Below are 14,828 nucleotides of genomic sequence, written 5' to 3'. Positions count from 1 at the left end.
ACATAAGAATCCAACACCTTAATTGCTTCTCTGTATTATTTTCTGCCTTGGACACAGTTAAGTTAACTTTGAACATCTGACTCAGAAATAAAAGATAATCCACACATGTTCTTTTGAACTGTTAATCATTTGGTGTTTTGATGCACTGTATAGAAATGACATTGAGCATGGAAGATAATCTCTGGACTACCATTACACTACCAACAAGTTAAAAAAAGAGAAACTCTACAAGGTATATTCCAAGAACTGCAATATGAAGTATAAAGAATGAATACTAATAAGAAATGAAAGTTGTACTCTTGGGGTCAATGGCATGTCCAAGTAGCCAGTATATTACCATTATGTACTTGACTATATTTCTAGCGTTTCAAATATTTTGATGATTTTCATTTACTTTTACAAAATATTATTAGAAAGTTTCAGAAATCCTGTCTGATGCAATCATCTTATGTTAATAAATAATCTTTGAGCTTCATCTTCTTTTCTAACATTTCAGGTCTAAAAAAAGTCATACACACAAGATCTCCCAACTTCTTACCTCTTGAATTAGGTACCCTGAACTTTACCCTACTACATTTTACTTACTGATATAACTCTATAACAAAAAACATTTTTTCTTGGACAATTTTTATGCTCTCTAAAACTAAAGCAAATTCATTATTTTAATGTTTATTACATCACATATAACCATGGTATATCAATATGCTATCTCACCCTAAAAATTAATATTTTATTATATATTAGAAAAGTGGAGAAAATGAATAGAAAAACTTAAAGAAAGAATATAAAATATTTGAAGAAATAAGAATCTAAATATAATTTGTTATATTAGATAATGATTAATTAATTCTTTTTTTTTTTTTTTTGGTGGTACTGGGGATGGAACCCTTCTATCTCCGGCGTACACTCCCAGACCTATTTTATATTTTTATTTGGAAACAAGGCCTATTAAGCCAGTGAGGCTGGCCTCGAACCTATGCAATCCTCCTGTCTCCACCTCCCAAGTGCGGGAATTACAAGCGTGCGCCACTATGCCCAGCTTTAATTAATTCTTAAGTACAAAATAATGAAAGTGTGACTGGATTTTCTCAGTAACAAACACATCTGAAATCATTCAGAGATTTAATCATAAATTTTCAAAGAGGTCTAATGACAACTCAAATATACGGTCGTCTCACAATCTATTTAACATGGCAATCAATACAGGTACATGTCCAGAAAAACCTCTTACAAATGTCATTCAAAGTATTTGGTGTACTTTTAACATATGCCAAGTACATTAAACTCAAAGAAATATAAAACATTTGATAGTTTGACTTTCTTTCAGCACCACGAACTTTTATGCTTAAAAACTAATATAGTATTTTATTTATTCTAGTTTTCTATTTATTTATTTTAAATTTTCTATTGGTGCATTGTAATCATACATCTTAATGGTGTACAAGATGGTAGACATATATGCACACATTACTCATTTATCCCTTACTTCTCACCCCATTCCCTCCCCCCTCCCTCCTTAACATGTTTGACTTAGTGATAGATTTGATATGCTTGTGAATAAACATTATGTACATAAGAAAATTTCTCTATCCCTCCTCTTATCACCCCCAGTTAGATCCTCTTATTTGCTCACTTACGGTTTCTTTATTCTGGAGTTTCTATGACCCTTTTTTTCTCCTAGCTTTCACATATTAGAGAGAGCATCTGATTTCTTACTTTTCTTGACTGACTAATCTCACTTAACATAATGTTTTCCAGTTCCATTTATTTCCCTGTAGATGACATAATTATTTTCTTCTTTATGGCTGAGTAAAATTCCATTGTGTACATATTCCATAGTTTTGTAATCCATTCATGTGTTGATGGACATCTTGGCTTGTTCCATAGTTTGGCGATTGTGAATTGTGTGACTATGAACATAGATAGGTATGCATTACTTTGGTAGTTTAGTTTCCATTTTTTTGGTAGCCATTCAGAAGTAGTATTGCTGGATCATATTGTACATTTATTCCCATTCCTCTGAGGATCCTTCATACTGTTTATCAAAGTGATTGCCCTAATTTGCAATCCTACGAACAATGTATCGAAGTTCCCATTTTTCTACATCCTTGCCAGCATTTGATGTTGTCTGTATTTTAATAATTGCCATTCTAGTTGGAGTTAGGTGAAACTCAGGAAAAAATTAATTTCCATCCATCTGATTGCTAATAATCTTGAACATTTTTCATACATTTATTGGCCATTTGAATTTCTATTGTGAAGTGTCTATTTAGTACATTTATTCATTTATTGATTGGGTTATTTGTTTTCTTATCTGTGAGTTTCTTATGTTCTTTGTAGATTCTAGATATTAGTCCTCTATCAGAGGAATAGTTGGCAAAATTTTTTCTTCCATTCTCTTGGCTCTCTATTGAGGTCCTTAAGAGTTTTCTTTGCTGTACAGATTCTCTTCAGTTTAATACAATTCCAGCTATTGATCCACCTTTTAGATTTTTGTGCCTTTGGTTGAGAAAGTTTTAACTTGTGCCTATATGTTGAAGCACTGTACTTATGCCCTCTTCAAGGAGCTGCAAGGTCTCTGGTCTGATTTTCAACTTTTTGATCCATCGTAAATTGACTCTTGTGCAGGGTGAGAAAGTGAAGTTTATTTCCATTTTTCTGCATATAGATAACCAGTGTTTCCAACACCATTTGTTGAATAGGTTATCTTTTTTCCAGTGTATATTTTTGGTGCCTTACTAAGAAATCAGTTGGCCATAAGTGTGTGGATTTTTTTTTTAGTCTTCTATTCTGCTCCATTAATATATATATATATATATATATATATATATATATATATATATGCCAGTAGTATACTTTTTATTACTATTTTATTCTAGTATAGTTTGAATCATGTATTGTGATTCCTCCTGCATGATTTTTGTTGCTGAGAATTACTTTGGCTCTTCTCAATTTTTTGTTGTTCCAAATAAACTTAAGGACTCATTTTTCTAGGTCTGTGAGGAATGATCCTGGTAATTTAATGGGTACTGCATTGAATATGTAGAACACTTTTTAAAGAATGACAGCTTTGATATTTATTCTGCCTATCCAATAACACAGTATTTTAGAGAGAAGCAGTTTAGAATGATTTGAGTATCTTCTTTTTAGTTTTGTGCTTTCCTCTTTTAAAAAAGTCTTAAAAACAAATTTATCCATTTCATTTCACAAAATTTTAATAATGTTCTGTGATCCAGTAATATTAGTAATTTAATTTTAGATAAATTTTTCACAATGATAGAATATCAATTTGATGAATGACAAATGTTAAAGCAACTCATTGACAGTTGGATCTGAGTATATCACCACTACCCTTAGCTAATCTATGTATTTGACAAAAATCCATTAACTACATCATATTTATTATCTTTTTATACTGAACAAAAGTGGTATTCTAGCAGCTCTGTCTTCAACTTTTTCCTTTTATATACTACTTGGTTTAATGTATATGGTTTTTCCTGACTTGATTTCAAAATATGTTGAAACAACAGAAATCGGCATTTATTGAACATTTTCTTATCTCATGCAACAAAAGCATTTTTTAAAATTCCTACTGTCTGAATTATTTTTATATTTTATACTACAATTCCAGAAAAATTCAAATTTAGGTACAAAAAGGTTTTAAGCATGTAAAATACAAAAGCAGAAAAAAAAATAAAGCTGGGAAGATGGATATGAATACAATAGTACTCAAGAAAATAAGGAATAATTAAGATAAAAAGTAAAATTACTCTTAAAATATGAGTAAACCATTTTTATGTTTAGCTTTCCTGCCATAATATTTTAAGACATGTGTTGAGGTTCATATTTTCCACCATTAAAAAATAAATGTGGTGGCACACACTTGTAATCCCAGCACTTAGGAGGCGGAGATAGGAGGATCCCACAGGTTCGAAGACAGGTCACTGGCTTAAAAGATCCTGTTTCCAAATTAAAATATAAAAGAGGTCTGGGAGTGTAGCCTGTAGAAGAATTCCATCCCCAGTACCACCAAAAATAAAAATAAAATAAATAAAATAAATGCACCATGCATACCCATGTTTATAGCAGCACAATTTGCAATAGCCAAACTATGGAACCAACCTAGATGTCCATCAACACATTTAATGAATTACAAAATTATGGAAAATACACACAATGAAATTCTACTCAACAATGAAAAGCAAAATTATGTTGTTTGTAAGAAGATAAAAAGACTTGAAGAATATTATGTTAAGTGAGATTAGCCAAGCAAAGAAAGAGAAGAGACATATGGCTTCTCTAATATGCTCGAACTATGGAGTATTGGGGATATCAGAGTAACTCCAGATAATAGAGGAGATTTTCAGTAAAGCCAGGGAGAAGAGAAAGAAGGTTAAGGCCCAATAATAAAAGTGCTACTTTCAACTATTTGTATAAATATGAGGATAAAATTGTTAACCTGGACATTTGGTATTGGGATGGAGGAAAATTAGGAGGTGGTGGGGGGAAGGGCATCAAGTACTGTGTGAATACTTGCCACTGTCAACATAATCTACATTATGATGTGAGACTATAATGCACCAATACAAACACATACATACATATATATAATAAATAAAATAAAATTTTGACAGGAACTGTGAATTGCTCTCTGGAAAGACTGTAGTTCAAACTTGGATCTTAGCATATAAATTGAAAGTGTCCTTCTCTTTCCCATTCCCCCATCAACACCAAATATTAAAACTTCGTTACACATTCAAAATAATTTTATAATCATATTTTCAAACTTCGTAAGTCTATTTGCATTTAAATCTACAAGGTATTTGTATTCATTTTCTATTGATGACATAAGAAGTTACCATGAACTTAGTAGTTAAAACAGCACTCATTTCAAATATAATAATTTCTTAGCTGATCAGTGGTGATCATTATTTTCAGTTTCTAGAGGACCTTGTATCTCCTCTGTGATAGTGTCTTTCACTTATAAACTTCAATAGTTTCTTAATTATTTTTTGTGTCATATTTATCTAACATTTCACTTGCTTCATCATTTGCCTGTATCTTTTTTTTTTTTGTAGCATCTCTAAGCTGTCAGTAACCCTCTTTCATATGATAGTATATGGATTAAATGGTTGCTTTCTTAAAAAATGAACCTGGGTGCATCCTACCTCTGAGCTAAAGCCCCAGTTCTATTTAATTATTCTTGTTTTAAAAATTTTTATTGGTGCATTGTAGTCATACATCTTCATGGAGTAGATGGTAGAGGCATACATGCACACATCACCCAATTAGCCCTTACCCAATTCCCTCCCCATTCTTTTTCCCTCCCTCCTTCTCATGTTTGTTAATGTATATCATGTTCATTAAATTATTTTCCTCTTCCCTCTTCCCATCCCCTCAGTTAGTTCACCTTATTTGCTCATCTATAGTATCTCCTTCTTTATCTAGAATATCTACTATGACCCATTTTCTCACTAGCTTCTGCATATTACGGAAAGCATCTGATTTCTTATTTTTTGTGACTGACTAATATCACTTAGCATAATGTCCTCCAGTTCCATCCATTTCCCTGTAAATGATTTACTTGTGCTTTTCTTTATGGCTAGGTAAAATTTCATTGTTTATGTATCTCATAGTTTTGTAATCCATTCATCTGTTGATGGACATCTTGGCTGATTCCATAGTTTGGCAATGGTGAATTGTGCAGCTATGAATATAGTATTGCTGAATAATATTGTAAATTTGTTGAAATAGATCTCACTAACTTATGGAGGTCCTCACTAAGTAGCTGAAGCTGACCTCAAAACTGCGATTCTTTTCTCTCCTCTTCCCAAGTACTGGGATTGCAAGCACGTGTCACCATGCCCAGCTTAAAGGGTTGCTTTAAAAAATAATCACACAGGTATTATTAATTCAGCTTATTCCATTTCTTATATTAAGTCAAATTTTAGTATAGTGCTTTTCTTTGTAAATGCAGGGTATAAATTATTGTGTCAAATTTCCGAGACTACTTGTATTGGCAATATAAATTTCTCCCAGAAAAATCTGTGTACAACTGCTGTCCAATAATTAACTTCATCTTTACACAAATTTTATATTTAGTTTCTAAAAACATGAAAATATATAGGTCAATAATTTAATTAATATTGTGGCAAATTTAATTTTATGGATATTTCAACATTTAGTAATTCTTTACACTAAAAGATAAATTTGTCACACAAGGTATGAGAAAAGATAATAAAAAAAACTCTTCTTTATAAAATTTTATTGAAAAATCTTTCATCTTAAAGAGGTTATATTTAACATAGGTTTCTAAAACTATAAATAACAGTATACATAGAATATTGATTATTGGGAATTTTTAAGAACATTTATGAATATAGTGTCACTTGATGTGACCTTTAAATAATGGGTTTAAGAAAAATACACAGATGATGTGAATGGTTATTATTAAAATGTTATAATTAAAGATGAAACAATTCATCAGTGTCTAATTTTAATATATGTTGGAATGTAAATCATTGCTTTATTAAAGGCTGAATTTTTACCTTCAACTTCAAGTATGAAAACATCCTCTGTGTATTTTTACTATCAGCCTCTTTTTATGAAAATCTACCAAATGGTAGTGATTTTCCTCTGTCAGACTGTATCCCATGGTGTTCATTCTACCCTTACTGCTGTATTAAAGTTTTTGTTCTTACAATACCCTCATTTATTTTTCTGCACCATTAGTTACATTTGACAAATACTTTTTCTTCATTTCAAAACCTTGAGGATATACTTTCTACTTCTTCAACCAAAAAAAATCTGTGTATATATTTATGTGCAGAACTGGAATGGTAAAAGATTTCATCAGGCTACTCAGATTGTAACTTAAACTTATGAATTATATATTTTTGAAACTTTTCATGCATTATTTTGGAGTGCAACTTACAGTAATTAACTGCATCCATGGGGGGAAAATGTGGACAAGTGATGACTACTATTGTCTTTTGTATTCTAATAATTTTCATCAGAGTTTAAATTGGTCATTTTTTAGAAATATAAGTTATTTTATTTCTCCTAGGAGAAAAACATTTTTTATTTATACTTTTATTTTGGCATTATAGCCTCACATCCTAATGTGGTTCACCGTGATAGTGACATCCATACACACAGCAGTTGGTATGTTTTTTTCCCAGCTCTCTCCCCCATCTTCTTTACATAAGATATTGAAATAACCATTGGTATTCTCACATAGGTACATGATATCAGTGGAACTAACATACGACTCAGTAATCACACTCCAGTGTATCTTACCAGAGGAAATAAAGTCAGAATATCATAATCAAACTTTCATATCCATGTTCACAGCTATACAATTTACAACATCTAAATTTTAGAACCAGCCTAGGTGTCCACCAGTGGATGAAAACTTTGGTATATACACACAATGGGATTTTACTCACCTTATTTATGCAAGTTAAAAGTTCTTTGGTGACAGAATTTTTGCAAATGTAAAATAAAACTACATATATGTAAGAAGTCATGTAAACAGTTAATGAGCTTACCAAGGTTAGCAAAACTTTCATTGTAAATCAGTCTGTACTCAGCAAATAAAAATCATTATGAGTTGTATAAACACAAATTCCATTTGACTTCCAGGATGTCACACTACTCCTGTACCTAGCATTTTTAGCACCTATATTAGCAATGTTACACAAAACTGTACTATTTTCTTTTATGTGCAGTTTGCATGAGTAAATCATCAGGGAATGAATTCTATCTTTACATTCAAAAAATAAAGTAGAAAAAACTACGCCATTTGCAGAAAAATATATGTAACTTGAGAATAGTATACTGTGTACACCCAGTATCAAAAAACAAATAGATGTATGTTCTCTCTTATATATGAAGGCAGAGAGATATTGAAAAATGAATGCAAAATCATAGAGATGAGCAGAAACTCCAGGGGAAGAACAGAAGATGCTAGGGAGGGCAAGGTAAAGTCATAGAGAATGTAGTAGTAGAAATACTGCAATGAATATATAAAAATAATTCACTTCGATCTCAACGATTTGTGGGGTGAGAGTGAGGAAAGGGGAGACTGTGGAAAGGGCAACAAGAACCAGGCGGAGGAGGAGGCAAGAACTGGGAGGCGGAGACCTCACAGGTTCTATGCCAGCCGCGCTGGTTTAAGAGTCCGTGGTTCCAAATAAAAGAAAAATATAAATAGGTCTGGGAGTGTAGCCCGGAGGTAGAAGGATTTCCAGGAACCCCAGTACCACCAGAAAAAAAGGGGACAACAAGAGTTGTGTGCATGCATTTTTCTAACACTCTGTACTCCAATATGATTTAAAATTACAATACACCCTATGAGAGAAAAAGGACGTCACCTTTGAGATGTAACACTACATCAATATTAAATATCTAGGACTTCGGTTTTCAATAGTGCTTAAAAATGTAAATAATTTTCTTTTTTTTTTTTTTTGGTTGTGGTACTGGGGGTGGAACCCAGGGGCTTTTCCACCTGCAGGCTACACTCCCAGACCTATTTTTTTTTTTAAATATTTTTTAATTTGGAAACAGGGTGTCACTAAGTTGCTGACAGCCTCACTAAGTAGCATAGGCTGGCTTCGAACCTGCGCAATCCTCCTGTTTCAGCCTCCCAAGTGCTGGGATTACAAGCATGCGTCACCATGACTGGCTAAAAATATAAATCTTAAAATATTGAAGTCTAATAGAAAAGGATATCTCAGTTTAAGCATTTTATAATTAATTTCTTCAGTATATATTTTTCTGGCTTCAGTTTTGTGTTTTATAAAGAATTTGAAAGTTTATTCAAAATAATAAGATATAAGAATTTCCACTTAACTTTTTAATCATAATTAGGCTTGAGGTGTGCTGTACCTGATATTAAAAATATTTTAAGATTTACATTTTTAAACACTACTGAAAACCAAAGTTCTGGAAATTTAATATTGATGTAGTGTTACAGCTCACATCAGCTTTTCTGTATGATAACCATAAATTTCCTGGGGGGGAAAAAAAACAGAAAACACCTCCAATCAGGATTTTCCACAAAAAATAAAATAAAATACTTAGGAATAAGCCTAACAAGGAAGTATAAAACCTCTATGTAAAAATCAAAAAACATTAAAAAAAGAAATCAAAGACTTTAGGAGATGGAAATATAGTTCATGTTTTTGTCTAGACAGAATCAATATAATCAAAATAGCCATTCTTCCAAAAGTGATCTATAGAGTCAATACAATATGCATTAAATTAACAAGGCAATTCCTCACAGGTTTAGAACAAACAAAAAACCCAGAATAGCCAGTCATTCTCAGCAACAAGAACCATGCAGAAGGCATCACAATATCTGACTTCAAACTATACTACAAAGCCATAGTAATAAAAACTGCATGGTACTTACTGGCACAAAAATAGACACATAGACCAAAGGGATAGATTTCAATTTCTAACACTGAGATCCTAAGCTTTTTGTCATTTATACATTTGACAATATATTGGTTATTAAAAGAGGTGATCAGAAATGTTTGGAAATCTTATGACAATCTTCTGCATATCAGTAGAATTGCCTGAATGGGATGAATTGGAGAGCCCTAATTTATACAGGTACTGCTTAAACAGCAATGATCCCAATTTGGGCCCTTCCACATGATCATCTAAATTATTTTTTGAAGTTTTATTTTAATTTTGGTACGTATTTAAACCTTCTTGAGTTCAGTGTTCATACATATAAAGACAGAGGTATCCAGAATGTTGAATTCTCAGTGCCGGAGTAAAGGTTAGGTGAATAATGTATGCATGTATGCTTCTACCATCTTGTATCCTATTATGATATATGACAACAATGCAGCAATAAAATGGAGATAACATAAAAAAAGAAATTAAGCAGCTCATTTTATGCTGAATCTAGTTTCTCTCAGAACTAAGATGAATGCTTAAAAAAAACCCACAATGTTAGGTCATGTGATGCTTTCAGAGTATATGTCATTATATAGACATTTTTTTGAAGCTGGCAGCATTATCTTGTTCTGGGTCCAAGGCAGTAATTGCCCTATACGTGATTCCTATGTTTGAAAAAGTAAATGGAAAATCTTCTGGGATGTTTTAATGTTATAGATGCCACTAAGAGCATTCCTGATTCACAAACAAAGATAAAAATATTAATACTAACACAAATTTGGGGGAAAATATTACAATGTGCATAAATGACTTTTGAGGTACAATTTTTATTAATATAATACAGATTGTCATGAGAAAACTCAAGACATTTTTACTGTGTTTCCAAATTAGGGCACATTTACTGTATAGTAAGTAGACATGGATTTTTGGAAGGTACTGTTTAAACAAGAATACATGCTATGCTGCACAGGGAATTTTAATCAGGAATCCAAGATCTAAATACATTTGCAACAACTCTATGAACTCTAAAACTATGATAGGAAAGAATAAATAAATATTCATGACTTTGGATTGAAATTAAATTCCTAGATATGACACTAAAAGCACAAACAGAAAAATGTAGAAAATAAATTGGGTTTCATCAAAACAAAAAGTTTTATGTTTTAGAAGAGATTATGGTGAAATTCTAAAGTATTTACAGGATTAGAGACAATATTCTTTTGTTTTTGTGCTATTTATTTTAGTTTTTAAATACTTTTATTGGTGTATTATTATTTTCTAGTCTCACACCATACTCTAGTAAATAGTGATGGTGACACACGTGAACTCATCAGTTGGTGAGTTTTTCCCAGGATCCTATGATTTTGAGATAAAAGAAAAATGTTATGCAGCTCTTCCTCTAAATTTTTAATTTTAATTTTATAGACTGAGGTATCAGGTTTTAGTTTTAAATCTATATTGAGTTTATATTTTTGTATGTTGTGAGAAGGACATCTAATTTTTCTATTTGTGAATATCATATTTTTATAATATCATTTACTAAAAAATACCATTCATTCCCATTGTGGATTCTTGGCATCTTTGTCAAAAATCATTTGTACATAAATGCATAATTTATTATAGATATAGCTATCTTATTTTTTTGGTCTATGTTTATATTATTCCTTTCTTTCTCTCTATTTTGGTACTAGCAATTGAATCCATATTTGTTCTATATTTGAGCTATAGCCTAAGCCCTTTTATTTTATTTAGAAACAAATTATGTAATTTTCCAAGGATTTTGCTAAATTGAAAGGGCTGACCTCAAATTTATGGCTCTTCTTTTCAGCCTCTGAAGCACTGGGATTACATCATTCCCCAGTATATATTGCTTGGTCTATTTTGATTTATAATAACATAGATAGGCACAGAGGACATTAAGTTAAGTAAAATAAGTAAGGCATTGAAAGAAAGATCCCATATGATTTCACCTAAATGCATAATATTAAAAAATCAAGCTCATAAAAACACAGACTAAAATATGTCTCCCATGAGGTTGGAAGGAGATGCAGGATTACGGAAAAGTCAATGAATACAAAATTTTAGTTAGATGAAAAAATTAGTTAAGAGATTCATTTATAACATAGTGAGTATAGTTAATAGTGTTTGGTATACTTGACAATTGTTGATAATAGCTTTTAACTATTATTATTATAAGAAAACAGATATGTGAGAAAACCAGTAAGCTAATTAATTTGATTTACTTAATTCACAATGGCATAGCTACATCAAAATATCATATGCTACACCATAAAGTATAACTTTTATTTTTTATTTTTGGCAGCACTGGGAATGGAACCCAAGGACATACTACACCCAAGACACACCCCCAGCCCTAATTTTTATTTTTTTTATCTTGAAACAGGGTATCACTAGGTTGTAGAGGACCTCACTATGTAGCTGAGGCTGTCTTCAAACTTGTGATCCTCCTGTCTCAGCCTCCCAGGTACTAGGATTAAAAACATGCAGGACAACACCGAGTTTAAAAATATTTTTGTCAATATAGAAATAAATATAAGCCAAGTGATAAGAATAGACTTTTCTTCAACAAGGATATTCAAGTAGTCAAAACACACAAATATTTATTTATTGCCATTAGTATTCAGGGAAATGCTAGTCAAAAGTATGAGACCACTTCATACCCACTAGAATAACTAGGATCAAACATTTTCATAAAAACTGATAAATACTGATGTTGTTAAGAATATAGAGAAATCTGAGCTATTGGAAAATGCTAATGGAATTTTAGAGAGGTGCAGTTTGGAAAACTACCTAGAATTTCCTCCAAAGATTAAAAATAAAGTAACTATATGACTTCACATTTTATTTTTGATGTATATAGTAAGAAACAATGAATATGCATGCACACAACAAAAGTTTATAGAAACATTATTCAAAATAGCCAAAAATATGGAAAAAAATAAATGTTCATCAGCTGGAGAATGAATAAGCAAAAGGGATATAGATATTATTTAGTCATACATCAGAATAAATCACTGATACGTGCTACAACATAAGTAAATCTTGAAAATAATTATGAATGAAAAAACATATCCAAAAAACACACATTGTATTATTTTTATAGAAAATGTTACATCATTTGCAGAAAAATAGATGGAACTGGAGAACCGAGAACATTATACTAAGTGATATTAGTCACAAAATGTAAGAAATCAGATGCTTTCTCTAAAATGTGGAAGCTAGGGAGAAAATAGGTCATAGAAAGAACTATAGACTAAGAAGAAAAAGCCGTAGATGAATTAATAAAGCAACTTGAGGGGAATGGAGGGGGGAAGAGGGAAATTCTCTAATATACATGATGTACATTCATAAACATACCGAAGTCAATCATTAAGTCAAATATGAGAAGGAGGGAGGGGGAGAGAATGGAGTGGGAATTGGATAAGGGCTAATTGAGCAATGTGTACATATATGCCCCTACCATCTTGTACTCCATTAAGATGTATGACTACGATGGATCAATAAAAAATAAATAAAATAAAATATCTCCCAAATAAAAAAATTATAGAAATAGAAAGTAGATTTGTGGTTTCTTAGGGCTGTTTGATGATAAAGAATATGGAACAGAGCCGGGCGTGGTGGCGCACCCTTGTAATCCCCACACTTGGGAGGCGGAGACAGGAGGATCACGCAGGTTAGAAGCCAGCCACGCTGGCTTAAGAGACCCTGTTTCCAAATAAAAATATAAAATAGGTCTGGAGTGTAGCCCAGAGGTAGAAGGGCTTCCAGGAACCCCAGTACCACCACCACCACCACCACCACACACACACACACACACACACACACACACACACACACACACAAATAAATAAATATAAATTTAAAAAAAGAATATGGAATAGACTCATGACAATTTATATGTGCAGTATTTCTTTGTGAGGTAAAGAAAACTTCTAAAATTGATTGTGATGTTTCATATATTTGTGAATATAATAAAGACCATTGAGTTGTTTGATATTTATTACATTTGTTCAAAAATTTTAGAGGTTAAAAAGAAGTGTTCGATTGAGTGTAGATATTATGAGTGAAAAGAAATAGACTGAGATTTAATTATCTTTCATTCTTAAAATGAAAAACTTTAGAATCTGGCAGTTCAAAAAGTAAGCTGCACATATTTTAGAAAAAGAATCAGTCACTATATTGAATGCAACATAGGTACAGATGCTTCTTAAAAAATTATCTTGGTTCAAGTTTTATTTTGGGGAACTACAGTATGTAGAGTACAGGATATCACATTACTTAAAACTGTTGTTTGTCTTCCTATGTGAAATTCTAAGTGAATACTCATCATAAAATTGTATTTATATTTGGATAATATTACTCATATTAGGGTCAGGTTAATACCTTAGGATTCTATGTAAAATCAAATTACCCCAGTGATTTAATTTAATAATTAGTTGCTGCTAATGTTGGTGAATAAAAATTTTCACACCTAAAATTATTTTTTTAATTGTCCCTATTTTCCATATGGATTTTATAGCCATGTTTAAGTTTAGACTGTACATAGTTTCTTTAAATGGATGGGTGATATACAAATAATTATAATTACATCTTGGGAGATTTCTAAATGTTAGGTTATATGACGATTTGTTGTGCTAAGTTACAACCTGGAGTTAAAAAAATACAGATAAGTGCCGGGCGTGGTGGTGCACGCTTGTAATCCCCGCGCTTGGGAGGAGGAGACAGGAGGATCACACAGGTTCGAAGCTAGCCTTGCTGGCTTAAGAGACCCTGTTTCCAAATTAAAATATATTTTAAAAAATAGGTGTCTTGGAGTGGAGCCCGGAAGTAGAAGGGTTTCCAGGAACCCCAATACCACCAAAAAAAATACAGATAAAATATTACAAAAATACAAAATAGTTGTTTCCTCATTTTATTTTCTTACAATAAGTTTTAAAACCACACAGAAAGAGAAATAAAATTAGTAATCTGGAAGAAGAAATACAACGTTCAATATGTGTTAAAATTGTGTTTATTTAATCAGCTTAAAGCTATTATTTCAATTACAAATTTTTTTCCTGCTTACTTCAGCATCCGTATTCACCTGATCTTATTTCTATTTCATTTATAACAGTAGCAGCTGGCTCATACTTGCTTCCTAGAAATCTAGGATGCTATTTCTCTAAACACTTGGGTTTTAATAATTTCCAATATCTGTTTTTGTTCTTCCAGGCCTAAAAACATAGTTTCTTTTGAGAGTTACGTTTATGTTATTTCGGTGTCCCTTGCTAATGTTAGTCCTCTAGTACATAAAAATTAAAGGATAAGTCCATTCTTTATGATTAAACCCTTTCAGCTAAAATTACTTTCATAGGGTCTGTCTTCTTGAGTGACTCTAACTGATATGGTCAATACAC

Source organism: Muscardinus avellanarius (genome assembly GCF_963383645.1).
Source record: "Muscardinus avellanarius genome assembly, chromosome: 5".
NCBI classification, from domain to species: Eukaryota; Metazoa; Chordata; class Mammalia; order Rodentia; family Gliridae; genus Muscardinus; species Muscardinus avellanarius.
The sequence above is the reverse complement of the archived record's forward strand: the minus strand, read 5'-3'. Positions refer to the sequence as shown.